This window comes from Pristiophorus japonicus, chromosome 3, assembly GCF_044704955.1.
Source record: "Pristiophorus japonicus isolate sPriJap1 chromosome 3, sPriJap1.hap1, whole genome shotgun sequence".
NCBI classification, from domain to species: Eukaryota; Metazoa; Chordata; class Chondrichthyes; family Pristiophoridae; genus Pristiophorus; species Pristiophorus japonicus.
Genome location: NC_091979.1, coordinates 39,683,239 through 39,698,029, shown reverse-complemented (window position 1 = coordinate 39,698,029; position 14,791 = coordinate 39,683,239). Strand labels below are relative to the sequence as shown.

The following is a 14,791-nucleotide window of genomic DNA, read 5'->3' as shown; positions in this document are numbered from 1 at the left end:
ACGTTCTAATCATAAATCCATTACATTATTTTATTGGGAATTTGACTGCTTCGACTCAAGTCATGCATTTGGTGGGTTTGTTTAATTGACAAGTTGAACTTACTTGTCAAGGAGCAGGAATCATCTCACTTGACTCAGAAGCAGTATTATGAGTGTAATTTCCCTCCATCCAATGACTTAGCTTGTAAGGTGTCGCTGTAAGTGCGTCAATAGTGACCTGGGGAAACTGCTATTGCAACCCCAGTAATACTGTGGCAGCAAGAATCGTAATTATTAGAACATAATTCTAACAGTGTAAAAGAATATTTATAAATATGAAAACGGGAAAGAAAAGCAACAGTCATCTGAATTAATTAGCAATAATTGAAAAGAAATGGAAAGCGGATTCTGATTTCACTTACTTTTCTTTAAAGTAAGGACACTCTGTATCGTCACCTTACTGCGGAATATTTGCTCTTATCTGCCAAACAGAAAATTCAAAAGTGCGATTAATGAAATGTATTTATGGTACCAGTGATGCATTAACATTTACAAGTACTGGGATAAAGGAGCAATAACATTTCACTGTACAACAGATTAAATGTGCAGATTCGGTATACATCATTACCGGTTGAAGAGTTTCTGTCCCTGTTTGCTATAATGATCTGCCTACACCTCTAGTAATTACAAGTAAACCACACTTAGTGCTTGCCCTCTTGAGTATCCCTGATTATAACTGCTCAACCATCAGTGGCCGTGCCTTCAGCTGCCTAGGCCCCAGGCTCTGGAACTCTCTCCCTAAACCTCTCCGCCTCTACCTCTCTTTCCTCCTTTAAGATGCTCCTTAAAACCTAGCTCTTTGACCAAGTTTTTGGTCATCTGCTGTAATTTCTTGTTCAGTGGCTCAGTATCAAATTTTTGTCTTATAACACTCCTGTGAAGCACCTTGGGATGTTTTACTACGTTAAAGGCGCTATATAAATACAAGTTGTTGTTGTTGTTAATAGAACACCTCAGTCTTTGCATAATTTCCATTTGTTGAAAGGTGCAAATTTAATCTATCCTATCCTTTTCTACGATTGTACCTCTAGTAAGCTCTATACAGCTACACAATCGCTGAATTTTATATGCATGGGGAATAGTTATTAGGATCCTGTAAGGTTTGCGATGGCTTGAAGATAATCTGCTGCAATGATCTGCCATCATTTTGTTGGTATTGTTGTTTTATTTAAGAGTTAACATGTCAACAAACTCCCTGTAATCATTTCAAGGACAACCAGGTTGTATCTCTGAGAAAATCCCGATTTAGCCTCCATAATGTTTTGAAACAAGATTATGCCATTAGAAAAACAGCCTTCAAATAGAGTACTGTGTGAATGAAAGACTTTTATTTATACAGCACCTTACGACTCTCAGGAATGTCTCATTGGGTTTCACATACAATTAATTACTTTAAATGCTATGTTATGTTGCTGTATAGGAAAAGTAACCAATGTTTCCACTGAAGCTATCACACTTTATAATTGAAAGTGATCATTACTCCACATCTGTTTGTCACAAAAAGCTACATTGTATAAAATTATCAGATTTGCACATGCACTGTGATTGCTGGTTATAAGTGCCCAGACTACTTAAATCAAACATATGTCGATTTGTAAATCTACAGCAAAAGTTCTACATAACAGCAGTGACTAAACTTCAAACATACGTCATTGACTATAATGCGCTGTATAAATACGTCTTTCTTACAGTTCAAAAGCCACGTTTATACCAAATTCTGAAACTTGTCACTGTCACTGCTCCCAAGTCACATGATTATTGGTGTTATATCGATATTGTGTACCAATAAGATCAATAATCAATACACATTTCTGCCCTTCAAAAACACCTTGTAAGACAGTTTACCCTGGCAACACTTTTCTAATGCTTGACCCTCTGAAGTAGAGAAGCCAACACGTTTTCTTAAAAAAATATTTAAAGGGAATAAGTTTATAACTTTGAAGCAAGCTTAAATTCAATGTAAACTTTATATTCTGTAGTTATCTTCCAATTCTTTCCGTAGTTTGTTATTGGTGTGAACTTTTTGGCTACTTTGAATTCTGAAGTAAAGGACTAACAAAGTCTAGTTTTAATCTACTTCTTCATTGTTCTCGTTATCTGATGGTTCCTGTAGGACACTTGCAAATACAACATCAATCACTCAATAAACGACTGAAAGTTGTGGTCAGCTTTGGTCATGTGACCACAGCGAAGGAAATAATTAGACGACCACTACACTGCAAGCAGCAAACAATAGGAGGACGACGATAACCATCGCACAGCACTCCCCACCCGCTCCCCACCCCCCGGCCAACTAAAGAGCCAAAGTAGAGTTATTAAACGCGCCCACGGTTGACAGCACTTCCTCTATTGTGCGGCCGGCTTGTTTGGTGACTGACGAGCCACAGCTGGTCTAAGGATTCAAGTTCATTGAGGTTAGAGCTGCTACAGACTTCCTGAATGACTTCATTCATACAATCATCAAAAAAATCTTCTTCCCCCCCCCTCACAAGAAGGGATTTCTGCATCCCTCTGACCATATTATAGGATTTCCATATCCCTGCAGGGATTAAAACCAAACATAAATTAATTAGAATAGCAGAAGCCATAAAATCACAGAAGAGCCTCTCTTCTTGCTCAGCCTGGTTTCGGCTGCAATACTGCACGCAATGAATGTGATTGTGAGTTTTAGATCTTGAGAGTAGTCAACTTCCTGGAATGTCGAATTAACACAGATTTTGCAGTGAGATTCGATCCTTCATGTATAATCTGGGTTCATACCCCTGCTCCTCTTCTTCTAATGCAGAGTTCATTGGAATTATTTTAATTGTTTAAATATGATTTGGAGATGCTTTTGATTTCAAGTCATTTTAGCCTCCTACTCCAACTCCTTTTCCAGGGCCTCCAAACCAGCAATGCGGGACATAATGTCTGTGTCTCAGGATACCGAGTGTCAGACCATGTCCTTCACAATGTACAACAGACTTGGCTCCTTCTTGAGAGACCCTTCTTAGGGTATCAATAGCCAGGATGCCAATCTGTTGGGGTTATTAAGGCCAGAGTGTTCCCTTTTTGGATGACTACGAGTTGAATGTTCCTTTGTCAGGATTCTAAGGGCTGGGATGTTCTCTTGTTGGAATGTCTCCTTTTTGGAGGTACTGTACCAGGAGCCTAAATATTACCCTGTTTGTGTAACAGAGTAGAAAGAGCTCTTGCTGCTGTACTGTGGACCAAATATTTCTTCTTCAGATCATGAGTCGTCATGTCCCCTCCTTTACGAGGCTACAGAGGTCCCTTATGTCATCTCCTTAGAGTTCTGTCCCCAGCATATGATACATGCTATTCAATTTACATGTCTTCTGTGAACGACAGAAACAGTTTTGATTTTTTATTCATTTATTAAAATAATATGTACATAATATTGTATTAGAGAACAAATTAGACTCCTGCTTTTAATGAGAATTTTAACCATGGTAACTCAGATGAAAGATTGATAAAGAATGAGTTCCTGATATATTCATACTGTATTAAAAGTACATCACAGGCAGAATGAAATGATCAAAGGGACTGCATTTGGTACTGGCCTCACCCTACTGTTTTAGTGTGACATGAATGACTACAGAAGTGTTTCACCTATTAACACTGTTACTTGAATGATGTGACCTAAGAAGGCAAGAGTCCTTAAAACGTGCCTCCTTGAACAAGCTTTTGGTCATCTGTCCTAATAGCTCCTTATGTGGTTCGGTGTCTAATTTTGTTTGATAACATTTTGATGAAGCGTCTTGGAACGAAACTGCAAGTTGTTGTTGACTATGATTTTTTTTTTAAGAGTTTGCCTTTTGTTCCTGTGGTAATTACCCTGGTCGCCGTTTTGGAGCATGGGCAGGAACATCGGCAGGGCCCAGATACAGAGGCGCGAGACGGCGGATGAGCGGCGAGTGTTTGTGGCGAGATGCGGTGAATGTTTGTGGCGTAGGAGCGGTGAGAGATCGTGGCGGAGGTGCGACAGATGAGGGTACGGGGCCCAGAAGAGGCGAGGGCCCAGGGGCAGCATGGGCCAGCCCACACTGCGATATGTGTGCGTGCTGGGTCCGTGCAGCAGAGCAGGTTTCCAGTCATCTTGGTTAATCCTTGCCACTGGACCAAGGCCTAGCTCTGTCAAGCCCGTGTGGTGGCTGATGTGCAACGGTCACCACACGTTAAAAAAATCCACGCACAGACATCTTCCACCTCCTCAATTGGAGTTCAGGACTGAAACATCGGGTCTTTCATCAAAACACCTGTGAACTCGTGGAAGCAAGTCAGCAAGTCATCCTCGTTCAAGGGACCGCCTATGAATTACTAATACTATTGGATGGTTGTAAAACATTATATTAATATCGATATTTAATACGATTCACTTTTGTTCTTTTCTTAAAAGGAGAGACTCAGGAACATAAGAAATAGGAGCAGGAGTAGGCCATATGGCCCCTTGAGCCTGCTCCGCCATTCAATAAGATCATGGCTGATCTGATCTTGGCCTCAACTCCACTTCCCTGTGATGAAAAAGGAACAGAATTTGCAGAGGTAGAAAACGTAGTGTTTAGATACAATCACCTAGCACATTCACTTATGTAGATATCTGTCAACCATATCAAATACTGAACATTTATATCTTTTTCTTTTCTTTGAATTAATTTTGCATTCATCAAAATTAGGATGTCGGTGTCGGGAAAACGAACACTGTTCCATTCTGAGCATCCAGCTTCCTCAAGGTTAGATGCGGTAAGGTTAGCTTTAGTAAAGCTCCTTTTACTCTGTGCGGCAGACTATCCTAGCCTCAACTTCACAAGAGTCAACTGTACCGATGTGATATTTTTTATTTCCCACACAAGCCATCCTTGCTAAATGAGGTCGCCAATTTAGTGTTGAATTAGGAGCAGTTTTATGCTGTGGACCCATGCCCACTGAGAATTGAGTTCAGACTACAAATTTGTTTGACATAGGACCCTCACAATCAACAGACAGAGAAGTCTTTTCATCCCTTCAGACTTGGCTGGATTGGAACCCTGGTCCCAAAGGTGAAAGGGCACACAACTCTCCTAAAAAGTATATTTTTAAAGACTGTTATACACCAAGGTTTGTGTGTTTTGGCACTGACACTATTTTCAATCAAGTTACAAAATATGTGTTCTAATGGCCTTACTTGCACTTTAAGTGAACAATGTTGAAGCCCCAGATAAGCGATTAGATATTGCTCAAGGGTAAGAATCTTGACAAATTCTCTCCATACTGAGCAGTGAGGGGAACTCTAATATCTTCACCATTACCTCAGCCAGATTAGCTAACTCAGTGTAGACAATGACTCCAGGTTGATTTCCCGCTCAGGCCTGAGTTAGAAGAAAGACAGACTTGTATTTATATAGCGCCTTTCACGACCATCAGACATCCCAAGGTGCTTAATAGTCAATGAAGTAATTTTGAAGTGTAGTAATTTTGAAATGCAGCAGCCAATTTGCGCACAGCAAGCTCCCACAAACGGCAATATGATAATGATCAGATAATCTGTTTTTGTTATGTCGATTGAGGGATAAATATTGGCCAGGACACCAGGGATAACTCCCCTGCTCTTCTTCGAAATAGTGTCATGAGATGTTTTACATCCATCTGAGAGAGAGCAGACGGAGCCTCATTTTAACATCTCATCCAAAAGGCAGCCCCTCTGACAGTGCAGCACTCTCTCAGAACTGCACTGGAATATCAGTTTAGATTTTTGTGCTCAAGTCTCTGGAGTGGGACTTGAACCCACAACCTTCTGATGCAGAGGTGAGTGTGCTACCCACTGAGCCACAGCTGACACATAAAATTACAGTCGAGTTTTAATTATGTCAGCGGGCCGTAAAGAAGGACTGTGGTGGCTCTGGGCACATGTCCTTGCTGCCTGCTCAGGAGGACAGGTTAAAACTACAGATATTGCATTCAAGCTGGCTTTCAGACAGGTGATTTTAACTGCCCACCCGCCAGGTTTCAGCTGAGCGAGTAGAGTTAAAATTGCTCCCCAGGGATCAAAGCTGGGACTTTGCTGGTCTGCAAAATTCAATAGCTCACAACATAATGGGGGTAAACTTATATTTGGGTGGTTGTGCAAAATGGGCGATATCGAGTTAGCCTCCCATTACACACCCCTCTGGATTTGACTTTGGAAATAACGGGCGGCCAATTCAATATTGCCCATTTTACAACCCCACCCCGACCCCTCCGCCATTGTCTTTCCAACTGAGACATCAAGGAAGCCACTCCTCGAACCCTGAACTTCTAAACCCAACTCATATCCACTTTACTTTTGATTGAGTCACTAGTCCAACTGAATCCCAGAAGTTTATTTAGCTCATTCCTCTCCCAGTAGTCTACAGGCAGCTTTTACTGAGTATTCATCATAGGCAATCCCTCGAAGCAAGGATGACTTGCTTCCACGCCAAAAAGGGATGAGTTCACAGGTGTTTCAATGAAGGACCTAATATTCCAGGTTCAGAATTACATCTTGAAGGATGGAAGTTGTCTGTGCGTGGATTTTTTTAACGTGTGGTGGCCATTGCACACCAGCCACCACACGGGCTTGACAGAGCTAGGTCTTGGTCCAGTGGCAAGGAGTAGTGACAGGACTGCAAACCATGTGTTCGCAGATAGCAAGACATGCAGGATTGCCTGCGCTGGTTATTTCTAACGACAGAACATTGCTGACGGCTGGAGAAAGACTGATGTAGCAATGGTGTTCAGGTGTTGGGTAAAATGGACAAAAAGGTAGTACAAACTGCTAAGGAGGCAAAGGCTGAGCCTAGGAGTTGGATGTATTTGCCACCCTAAGGTAGCTCTAGTAACATTACATTGGAGCCTCCATTATCCGCACTCCAGTTAACCACACCCTCAACTATCTGCCAGAATTTTCTCATGATAAAGCTTTGTTTGAGACATCACCTCTTTATCCATCCAATGAGCACCATTCATCTCCAATCTGAATTAATTGGCTTCACCCATGTCTTCCTTTCAGTTCATCGCTCTTAATAAACAATAATACAGTAACTGGTTTAGCAGTACAATGGGATCAGAGTTAATAATGCATGTGTAACAGTAAGGAGGACTGCCACATGCTTTGAATAGGTACAGCACACATTTGTGTGGACTTGGCTGATTAGCACCAAAGGAAATCCACTTTTGACTCACTGGTCTAAATCTTAAAGCCAAACGTAGCTGAACGAATGTGACTAAATTGCAAGCAATATTCAATGGAAAGGGTACAGCAGAATTTTATGAAGATCTTGGACTGAAGAATTTTAGCTATGAGGAAAGATTGGATAGGCTGGTGTTGTTTTCTTTGGAATAGGGGAGGCTGAGGGGAGACTTAATTCAGGTGCATAAAATTATGAAATAGATAGATAGACAGACAGACCTATTTACCTTAGCAGAGAGGTCAATAACCAGGGGGCTTAGATTTAAAGTCATTGGTAGAAGGATTAGAGGGGAGTTGAGGAGAAAGTTTTTCATCCAGAGGGTGGAGGGGTCTGGAACTCACTGCCTGAAAGGGTGGTAGAGGCAGAAACCCTCACCACATTGAAAAAGTACTTGGATGTGCACATGAAGTGCCGTAACCTATATCTACAGACCAAGAGCTGGAAAGTGAGATTAGGTTGGATAGCTCTTGGTCGACCGGCACGGACACGATGGGCCTCCTTCTGTGCTGTAAATTTCTGATTTATACAAAAAATACAAATATTGCGCAAAATAGTGCCAAGGTGTAAAAGTTTCTAAACTACAAGTAATCACTGTATTATAAAATCCAAGCAAGAGGGCAGGAAAGAACTGTGGTGAGCCAGAGCTGTTTCCACCTGTTGTGCTAATAAAAGCTCTTTTGTACACTAATTCAGCCTTCCGGAAGATTGAATGCCAAAACCATCCAATGCCTGATTCGAGGTTGTTTTTTGCTCCCTGCAGTCTAGACTAAAGCACCTCATTAAATGTCACACAAACTTATCAGCTACATAATAAAATATTTATCTTTCTGTTATCTAAAATGAATACTTTGCTCACAAGATTTAAAAAAAAAAGTTTACAGAAGTTGCTGTTAAAAAATACTGTACACCTGCCCGCAAAAAAACCCCTTGCTTCCAACATACGTAAAACCGTAATACGGGAAAGGGCCTATCTGAGTTTATGAATGCAGTACAAGCGTGATATTGAATATTTTTTACTGCCCGGTTGTCACAGCAAATTACTGCATTACAACTTTTATGAATTTATGAATGGTCTACTGAGTTAAAAGCAGACCAATGAGACTGGTCAATGCACCCAGGAATGGCTTTTCCAGCAGTTACTGGGGGTAGTAAGTACACTGCTCCATTCCAACTGACAGACCAGAGCACTGGTTTGGCATGTGCAGCTTGGCGGATCTATGCAAATGAGGCCAGGGGTCAAAATGGCTGGGGCCTCACGGCTGTGACAACCGGTCGATGATGGATCTGACCACCGCCTGTTTTGCTTCATGTGTTAAAACCGGCCGCATGGTTCCGGAATTGGAAAAAGTGCTGTCCTTTCCCGGGACTAACAACCTTCATCTTTTTGAACGCAAAATAAGTAAAACATAAAGGACACTGTTGGAGCTAAAGTGGCTGGCATCAGTCTTTATTGTGCATTTCCGAAGCCAAAAACCATTCTGGGCCTTGTTTCAACTGCATCTAGGTCAGGTATTCGGGATAAGCGTGAGTTTTGCATTGCCTGTCCCGGACACAGGTGTACTGTTCCAAGATATTTCGAACAATGTAGAGGAAACATTAATCACATGATGCTAGAACTGAATAATCACCCTAGTAAAAACCCACTAGATTACATCCCTCGACAATATTGCTGCCAGATGCATATATGATATAGTCAGTCGTGCAGCATCCATATTACGAGGATGAGCAAAACCACTTTCAAAACTAGCCAAACTGAAAAAAAATCAGAAAGATAAAAGAAAATATTGGACATCTGGATGAAAAAGAAAAATATAAAATGCAGGAAATATGCAGCTGGTTAGTCAGCTTCTAAAAGAGTAAGATCAGTGATGGGTGTGACCCATGTCTGGACTGGGCTGTGTCTGACTGGACCGGGCTGTGTCTGATGTCTGACTGGACCTGGCTATGTCTGACGTCTGACTGGAGCTGGCCATGTCTGACGTCTGACTGGACCTGGCCGTGTCTGACGTCTGACTGGACCTGGCCGTGTCTGCCGTCTGACTGGACCTGGCCGCGTCTGACGTCTGACTGGATCTGGCCGTGTCTGACTGGATCGGGCTGTGTCTGACGTCTGATTAGACCTGGCCGTGTCTGACTGGATCGGGCTGTGTCTGACGTCTGACTGGACCTGGCTCTGTATGACGTTTGACTGGACCTGGCCGTGTCTGATGTCTGACTGGACCTGGCTGTGTCTGATGTCTGACTGGACCTGGCCATGTCTGACTGGATCGGGCTGTGTCTGACGTCTGACTGGACCTGGCTGTGTCTGACGTCTGACTGGACCTGGCCGTGTCTGACGTCTGACTGGACCTAGCCGTGTCTGATGTCTGACTGGACCTGGCCGTGTCTGATGTCTGACTGGACCTGGCCATGTCTGACTGGACCGGGCTGTATCTGACGTCTGACTGGACCTGGCTCTGTATGACGTTTGACTGGACCTGGCCGTGTCTGATGTCTGACTGGACCTGGCCATGTCTGACTGGACCGGGCTGTATCTGACGTCTGACTGGACCTGGCTCTGTATGACGTTTGACTGGACCTGGCTATGTCTGACGTCTGACTGGACCTGGCCGTGTCTGATGTCTGACTGGACCTGGCCGTGTCTGATGTCTGACTGGACCTGGCCATGTCTGACTGGACCGGGCTGTGTCTTGACCTTAACCGTCAACCTAATCTTTCACTTTCAGACGTTCACTGACCTGCCATTGCGTATCCAATGCTGTCTTTTTAGTGTTTCAGTCCCCCACCCTGCCGTCACCCACACCACAAACTGAATCTGGCCGGATTGGTCTCGGATGAGCACAAATCTATTTTCCAAACGCTTCTTGGAATGCAGGCTTGGAGCTTAGCCAAGTTTTAGCAAACTCACTCACAGCGCTGGATGTAGAGGCAGCGGGGTGCCAGTCTATGGAGGGTCTGCATTTCCTTGCTGTCAATCAAACTCCTGAAATCCAGATATGGTGGATGACAGAGAAAAGTGAAAGTACGGCTTGTGCGCACGTGTGTCTGCAGGCCCCACACTTTCAGCATTTAACATTCAAGTAAGTAATTCTCACGCCTGCATACCATGGTTAACATTTTTACATGAAATACTGAATAATAATACATTTTGCAGTCTGCTCTGTTTAAATTGTGCAACAATGGTAATATACATATGATCCTTTATATATTTTAAATAAAACACATCTTGCTGGACAGCGATGTAGGGAGTTAAGCTGTACAAATACAGTTTCCTACAGTATCCACCTAGGCTATAGTTCAAAATAAACAATTTGATATCCTATACATACACTATTAAAATGGCAAGCCTTAGGGGCTTTTTTTTTACACAAAAGTTAATACATTCCAGTTCAGAATCTTGCAATCAGACTTCTACAGACACACAAATGAAAAACAGTAATACAAAAGCAAAATACTGCGGATGCTGGAATCTGAAAACAAACAAAAAATGCTGGAAATACTCAGCAGGTCAGGCAGCATCTGTGGAGAGAGAAACAGAGTTAACATTTCAGGTCGATGGCCCTTCATCAGAACTCTGACCTGGATATGAAACGTTAACTCTGTTTCTCCCTCCACAGATGCTGCCTGACCTGCTGAGTATTTCCAGCATTTTCTGTTTTTATTATTAATGAAAAAGAGTAGCACATGTTAATTTTTTTTTACAATCCTTTTGTCGTCTCTGCATGTAAAATTGTTGAGGTTGACTTTTGAACAGATAACTGTCTCTTTAATCAATCAATCAATCAGTGGCTTTTCTTAATACGAGCTTTACGTGCCTGTTAAGGTCATCAGACGGTGCCAAATGTAATTTCTAGCAGCTAAAGGGCACTCAGTCGCACTGACACCAAATGGCACCATTAACTGCAAATGAGTTAAAGTGTGTGTCAAGCCTTGGGTTGAGTCTGAATGAAGGGCTCATTCAGATCTAACCACGCTGTGTCAACAGTGGAGAGACCATTGATTAAGGCTGCATTCCAATAATAACCCTCAAAATGGTTTTCAAGAAACGCTCACCTCTCATTCTACACTTGTAAATGGAAATCTCTAAAGTAAAACTCGTTTACCTTATACTGTTTATTTAAGATTTTTTTTTCAAAGTACATACTTTGGGCTTAATATGGAGTATATTTGTGCTGCTGCTAATAACTACGGCTATTAAAATAGAACTTTTAATGACTTCAATTCCCTCGGAGCACAGTGAGAAAATTTATCGGAACAGGTTTAAATTTTATGTTGATCACGTCGATGTTAGGAGCACTGCTTACTGGCAAAAGAGATTTTGATTTCTTGAGTGCCACCTAAGAAGCTGATTAATTCATCTCCATCCCTGGGTGTACCAAGTGACTAACTCAGACGCTGCCCAAGACTGTACATTACGGTTATGCAGGATTCCCAGTACCCTTAAATAGTCTCAAAAATATTGACTGGATTAAGTTGTTGGAGCCTCCTCTGCAGAGAATAACATTGTGCCTTTGGGACAGATTTTGGACTCCAGAAATGGAATGTTTTTCTTGCCCAATTAGCCCCTGCCAGTTGCCCTGGGATTTTGACTCTCTTTCCCTCAGTGGAGGATGAACAGTCCCTCTGTTTCTTTGGGCCGGTTGCTATGCCCCTCCCCTTTACACCTTCCGCCTCCCATTCCATGCTCTTCACTCATGTTATATTTAGTCGCTTTTTCTGTTGATGCTGCAGCCTCTACTCACCTCCCCCTCCTCCCCCCAGTACTTACTCTGAAAACTGATGATCTTGGCCTTTCCTTGTGTTTACTATTTATTCCATATCTGAAAGCGCTGGATGCGGTATTTATTTATTCTTTTGTTTGTGAACATCTTCGGCAGCTAGTTGAGGAAAAGTTCAATGAAACGCAACTAAAAGTGCACAGGGTGATGTAAGCTTACCACTTCCTTGGAAAATAATTTGCATAGAATATAAAGACTGACTGAGCCAATTTCTAACACACAGATCTAAACATACTCGACAGCTACTGAGCACCGAGTGCCTGATTAACAGTGCAGCTATTTCAGAGAAACATTGGACTGGTAATGACCTTTCAGTCCAACAACAACAACTTATATTTATATAATGCCTTTCACGTATTGAAACGTCCCAAGGTGCCTCACAGCCACTTGGCCAGTCGCAAAAAATAATTACCTCTCAACTACCCGTTCCCTCGAATAACTCCAAATCTCCCGTAGATATTTCCACAAGATAGGGTAGATCTAGACTTTGTGCGATAGTGTAAAATGGGCGATGGCAAGTCGGCGGCCCGTTTTACAGTTCTCCCGAAAAAAAATCAAGATCTACCCCTATCTGTCTCTACTTCAGTCCATTCCATACACTCACCAACCTCTATGTAAAGTATTAGTACAGTAGTATTAGGCAGTCCCTCGTGTCAAGGATGACCCACTTCCCCACCAAAAAAATTAATTCTCAGGTGTTTCCATGAGGGACCTGACATTCCAGATCCCAAACTACATTTTAAAGGGTGGAAGATGCCAATGCGTGAATTCTTTTAAAGTGGGGTGGCCGTTACACACCAGCCACCACACGGGCTTGACAGAGCAAGGTTTTGGTCCAATGGCAAGGGTTTTACAAGACGACTGGAGACCAAGCTCCGCTACATGGGCCCAGTATACACACATACTCTTACTGTCCTTGGAATTCATAGATCGCAGTGTGGGCCTCACAGACTCGCTGCTGGCCCCTGCTGCACCACTCCTGGGCCTCGACCTCGCTGTTGGGTTTCAGCTCGCTCCTGGGCCTCAACCTCGCACCTGGGCCCCGACCTCGCGCCTGGGCTCCGAACTCGCTGCTCCCGGCCTCCGACCTCGCTGCTCCCGGCCTCCGACCTCGCTCTGCTCCAAGTAGTTACATTTAAACTGTCTGTGTACCTTCCCTCTACAATGTTTGAGTTTCAGCTGTGGCTCAGTGGGTAGCACACTCGCCTCTGAGTCAGAAGGTTATGGGGTCAAGTCCCACTCCAGGAACCTGAGCACGTAAATCTAGACTGACGCTCCAATGCAGTGCCGAGGGAGTGCTGCACTGTTGGAGGTGCCGTCTTTCGGATGAGATGTTAAACTGAGGCCCCGTCTGCTCTCTCTCAGGTGGATGTAAAAATCCCTTGGCACTATTTCGAAGAAGAGCAGGGGAGTTATCCTTGGTGTCTTGGCCAATATTTATCCCTCAATCAACATCACTGAAACAGATTATCTGTTCATTATCACATTGCTGTTCGTGGGAGCTTGCTTGTGTGCAAGTTAGCTGCCGCGGTGACTACATTCCAAAAGTACTTAATTGGCTGTAAAGTGCTTTGAAACTTTCAGTGATTGTGAAATGCGCTATATAAATGCAAGTCTTTCTTGGTTCAGGAGTTTATAGCTTTCTTTTTGTTATCAAGATTCAATTTATCGATTCCCTTTAGGATCTTCGCTTAATGCCTCCCTGAGCCTTCAACCCATGTATGAACATTCGGTGTGAGCAGATAGCTGCACCATCATATCCATCCATTGCAAGACGATCATTTAGTGAGAAATAACTCTGCAAGTATACAGCGCCACCTGGGGCTCACTTGCCGTGTAGGAGTTCCGAGTTAAGCGCTTGGTTAGCGAGTCTCATGTCGGGCATGCGGACGATGTGGGCCGCCCAACGGAGCTGGTCGAGTGTGGTCAGTGCTTCGATGCTGGGGATGTTGGCCTGAGCAAGAACATTCATTGTTCTGTCATCGAACTACAGTACACGGATGACACTTGCGTCTGTGCACACTCAGAGGCTGAACTCCAAGCCATCGTTAACACCTTTACCGAGACATACGAAAGCATAGGCCTTACACTTAACATCCGTAAGACAAAGGTCCTTCACCAACCTGACCCACCACATAGCACTGCCCCCCGGTCATCAAAATCCACGGCACAGCCTTGGACAAGGTGGACCATTTTCCATACCTCATCAACAAGGGCAGACATTGATGACAGGGTCCAACACCGCCTTCAATGTGCCAGTGCAGCCTTCAGTCGCCTGAGTAGGAGAGTGTTCGAAGACCAGGACCTCAAACCCGACACCAAGCTCATGGTCTACAGAGCAGTGGTGATACCCGCCGTCCTATATGGCTCAGAGACATGGACTATATACAGCAGGCACCTCAAAACACTGGAGAAGTACCACCAATGCTGCCTCTGCAAGATCCTGCAAATCCACTGGCAGGATAGTGCACCAACATCAGTGTTCTCTCTCAGGCCAATATCCCCAGCATCCGAAGCACTGACCACGCTCTATCAGTTCCGCTGGACGGGCCACATCGTCCACATGCCCGACACGAGACTCCCAAAGCAAGCGCTCTACTCGGAGCTCCGACATGGCAAGCGAGTCCCAGGTGGGCAGAGGAAATGCTTGAAGGACACCCTCAAAGCCTCCTTGAAAAAATGTAACATCCCCACCCGACAATTGGGAATCCCTGGCCTAAGACTGCCCAAAGTGGAAGAAAAGCATCCGGAAAGGCGCAGAACACATCGAGTCTCTTCGCCGAGAGC

General features: G+C 43.7%; 1 protein-coding gene across 1 annotated transcript in view; it reads right to left on the bottom strand.

Annotated features, from left to right (window-relative positions):
- gli2a (GLI family zinc finger 2a) overlaps positions 1–14,791 on the bottom strand; it is a 431,013-nt gene that overhangs the window by 373,141 nt on the left and 43,081 nt on the right. Inside the window, exon 2 of the mRNA XM_070875288.1 lies at positions 402–460. The gene's annotated coding sequence lies outside the window, so the exon portion shown is untranslated. The remainder of the gene's footprint in view (positions 1–401; positions 461–14,791) is intronic.